Source organism: Phyllobates terribilis, unplaced genomic scaffold (assembly GCF_046119375.1).
Source record: "Phyllobates terribilis strain yellow unplaced genomic scaffold, ASM4611937v1 Scaffold_20__1_contigs__length_20440879, whole genome shotgun sequence".
NCBI classification, from domain to species: Eukaryota; Metazoa; Chordata; class Amphibia; order Anura; family Dendrobatidae; genus Phyllobates; species Phyllobates terribilis.
In genome coordinates this window covers 136834-141674 of record NW_027362780.1, presented here as the reverse complement: position 1 = coordinate 141674, position 4841 = coordinate 136834, and positions in this window count along the sequence as shown.

Here is a 4841-nt window from a genome sequence, read left to right as displayed (position 1 = left end):
GCTTTATTAAATTGAATTTATGTTGTTTTATCCTATGCTTTATTATATTGTATTTAATTTGTTTTATCCTATGCTTTATTAAATTGTATTTATGTAGTTTTAGCCTATGCTTTATTAAATTGTATTTATGTTGTTTTATCCTATGCTTTATTAAATTGTATTTATGTTGTTTATCCTGTTTCATTAAATTGTATTTATGTTGTTTTATCCTCTGCTTTATTAAATTGTATTTATGGTGTTTTGTCCTATGCTTTATTAAATTGTATTTATGTTGTTTTATCCTATGCTTTATTAAATTGTATTTCTGTGGTTTTATTATATGCTTTATTAAATTGTATTTATGTTGTTTTAACCTATGCTTTATTAAATTTTATTTATGTTGTTTTATCCTATGCTTTATTAAATTGTATTTATGTTGTTTTATCCTATGCTTTATTAAATTTTATTTATGTTGTTTTATCCTATGCTTTATTAAATTGTATTTATGTTGCTTTATCCTGTGCTTTATTAAATTGTATTTATGTTGTTTTAACCTATGCTTTATTAAATTATATTTATGTTGTTTTATCCTATGCTTTATTAAATTGTATTTATGTTGTTTTAACCTATGCTTTATTAAATTGTATTCATGTTGTTTTATCTTATGCTTTATTAAATTGTATTTATGTTGTTTTATCCTATGCTTTATTAAATTGAATTTATGTTGTTTTATCCTATGCTTTATTATATTGTATTTAATTTGTTTTATCCTAAGCTTTATTAAATTGTATTTATGTAGTTTTAGCCTATGCTTTATTAAATTGTATTTATGTTGTTTATCCTATGCTTTATTAAATTGTATTTATGTTGTTTATCCTATGCTTCATTAAATTGTATTTATGTTGTTTTATCCTATGCTTTATTAAATTGTATTTATGTTGTTTTGTCCTATACTTTATTATATTGTATTTATGTTGTTTTATCCTATGCTTTATTAAATTGTAATTCTGTGGTTTTATCCTATGCTTTATTAAATTGTATTTATGTTGTTTTAAACTATGCTTTTTTAAATTGTTTTTATGTTGTTTTGTCCTATGCTTTATTAAATTGTATTTATGTTATTTTAACCTATGCTTTATTAAATTGTATTTATGTTGTTTTATCCTATGCTATATTAAATTTTATTTATGTTGCTTTATCCTATGCTTTATTAAATTGTATTTATGTTGTTTTTTCCTATGCTTTATTAAATTGAATTTATGTTGTTTTAACCTATGCTTTATTAAATTGTATTTATGTTGTTTTATCATATGCTTTATTAAATTGTATTTATGTTGTTTTATCCTATGCTTTATTAAATTTTATTTATGTTGTTTTATCCTATGCTTTATTAAATTGTATTTATGTTGTTTTATCCTATGCTTTATTAAATTTTATTTATGTTGTTTTATCCTATGCTTTATTAAATTTTATTTATTTTGTTTTATCCTGTGCTTTATTAAATTGTATTTATGTTGTTTTATCCTATGCTTTATTAAATTGAATTTATGTTGTTTTATCCTATGCTTTATTAAATTGTATTTATGTTGTTTTAACTTATGCTTTATTAAATTGTATTTATGTTGTTTTATCCTATGCTTTATTAAATTGTATTCATGTTGTTTTATCTTATGCTTTATTAAATTGTATTTATGTTGTTTTATCCTATGCTTTATTAAATTGAATTTATGTTGTTTTATCCTATGCTTTATTATATTGTATTTAATTTGTTTTATCCTATGCTTTATTAAATTGTATTTATGTAGTTTTAGCCTATGCTTTATTAAATTGTATTTATGTTGTTTTATCCTATGCTTTATTAAATTGTATTTATGTTGTTTATCCTGTTTCATTAAATTGTATTTATGTTGTTTTATCCTCTGCTTTATTAAATTGTATTTATGGTGTTTTGTCCTATGCTTTATTAAATTGTATTTATGTTGTTTTATCCTATGCTTTATTAAATTGTATTTCTGTGGTTTTATTATATGCTTTATTAAATTGTATTTATGTTGTTTTAACCTATGCTTTATTAAATTTTATTTATGTTGTTTTATCCTATGCTTTATTAAATTGTATTTATGTTGTTTTATCCTATGCTTTATTAAATTTTATTTATGTTGTTTTATCCTATGCTTTATTAAATTGTATTTATGTTGCTTTATCCTGTGCTTTATTAAATTGTATTTATGTTGTTTTAACCTATGCTTTATTAAATTATATTTATGTTGTTTTATCCTATGCTTTATTAAATTGTATTTATGTTGTTTTAACCTATGCTTTATTAAATTGTATTCATGTTGTTTTATCTTATGCTTTATTAAATTGTATTTATGTTGTTTTATCCTATGCTTTATTAAATTGAATTTATGTTGTTTTATCCTATGCTTTATTATATTGTATTTAATTTGTTTTATCCTAAGCTTTATTAAATTGTATTTATGTAGTTTTAGCCTATGCTTTATTAAATTGTATTTATGTTGTTTATCCTATGCTTTATTAAATTGTATTTATGTTGTTTATCCTATGCTTCATTAAATTGTATTTATGTTGTTTTATCCTATGCTTTATTAAATTGTATTTATGTTGTTTTGTCCTATACTTTATTATATTGTATTTATGTTGTTTTATCCTATGCTTTATTAAATTGTAATTCTGTGGTTTTATCCTATGCTTTATTAAATTGTATTTATGTTGTTTTAAACTATGCTTTTTTAAATTGTTTTTATGTTGTTTTGTCCTATGCTTTATTAAATTGTATTTATGTTATTTTAACCTATGCTTTATTAAATTTTATTTATGTTGTTTTATCCTATGCTTTATTAAATTGTATTTATGTTGTTTTATCCTATGCTTTATTAAATTGTATTTATGTTGTTTTATCCTATGCTTTATTAAATTGTATTTATGTTGTTTTATCCTATGCTTTATTAAATTGTATTTATGTTGTTTTATCCTATGCTTTATTTAATTGTATTTATGTTGTTTTATCCTATGCTATATTAAATTTTATTTATGTTGTTTTATCCTATGCTTTATTAAATTGTATTTATGTTGTTTTTTCCTATGCTTTATTAAATTGTATTTATGTTGTTTTAACCTATGCTTTATTAAATTGTATTTATGTTGTTTTATCATATGCTTTATTAAATTGTATTTATGTTGTTTTATCCTATGCTTTATTAAATTTTATTTATGTTGTTTTATCCTATGCTTTATTAAATTGTATTTATGTTGTTTTATCCTATGCTTTATTAAATTTTATTTATGTTGTTTTATCCTATGCTTTATTAAATTTTATTTATTTTGTTTTATCCTGTGCTTTATTAAATTGTATTTATGTTGTTTTAACTTATGCTTTATTAAATTGTATTTATGTTGTTTTATCCTATGCTTTATTAAATTGTATTCATGTTGTTTTATCTTATGCTTTATTAAATTGTATTTATGTTGTTTTATCCTATGCTTTATTAAATTGAATTTATGTTGTTTTATCCTATGCTATATTAAATTTTATTTATGTTGTTTTATCCTATTCTTTATTAAATTGTATTTATGTTGTTTTATCCTATGCTTTATTTAATTGTATTTATGTTGTTTTATCCTATGCTATATTAAATTTTATTTATGTTGTTTTATCCTATGCTTTATTAAATTGTATTTATGTTGTTTTTTCCTATGCTTTATTAAATTGTATTTATGTTGTTTTAACCTATGCTTTATTAAATTGTATTTATGTTGTTTTATCATATGCTTTATTAAATTGTATTTATGTTGTTTTATCCTATGCTTTATTAAATTTTATTTATGTTGTTTTATCCTATGCTTTATTAAATTGTATTTATGTTGTTTTATCCTATGCTTTATTAAATTTTATTTATGTTGTTTTATCATATGCTTTATTAAATTGTATTTATGTTGTTTTATCCTATGCTTTATTAAATTGTATTTATGTTGTTTTATCCTATGCTTTATTAAATTGTATTCATGTTGTTTTATCTTATGCTTTATTAAATTGTATTTATGTTGTTTTATCCTATGCTTTATTAAATTGAATTTATGTTGTTTTATCCTATGCTTTATTATATTGTATTTAATTTGTTTTATCCTATGCTTTATTAAATTGTATTTATGTAGTTTTAGCCTATGCTTTATTAAATTGTATTTATGTTGTTTTATCCTATGCTTTATTAAATTGTATTTATGTTGTTTATCCTATGTTTCATTAAATTGTATTTATGTTGTTTTATCCTCTGCTTTATTAAATTGTATTTATGTTGTTTTGTCCTATGCTTTATTAAATTGTATTTATGTTGTTTTATCCTATGCTTTATTAAATTTTATTTATGTTGTTTTATCCTATGCTTTATTAAATTGTATTTATGTTGTTTTTTCCTATGCTTTATTAAATTGTATTTATGTTGTTTTAACCTATGCTTTATTAAATTGTATTTATGTTGTTTTATCATATGCTTTATTAAATTGTATTTATGTTGTTTTATCCTATGCTTTATTAAATTTTATTTATGTTGTTTTATCCTATGCTTTATTAAATTGTATTTATGTTGTTTTATCCTATGCTTTATTAAATTTTATTTATGTTGTTTTATCCTATGCTTTATTAAATTTTATTTATTTTGTTTTATCCTGTGCTTTATTAAATTGTATTTATGTTGTTTTAACTTATGCTTTATTAAATTGTATTTATGTTGTTTTATCCTATGCTTTATTAAATTGTATTCATGTTGTTTTATCTTATGCTTTATTAAATTGTATTTATGTTGTTTTATCCTATGCTTTATTAAATTGAATTTATGTTGTTT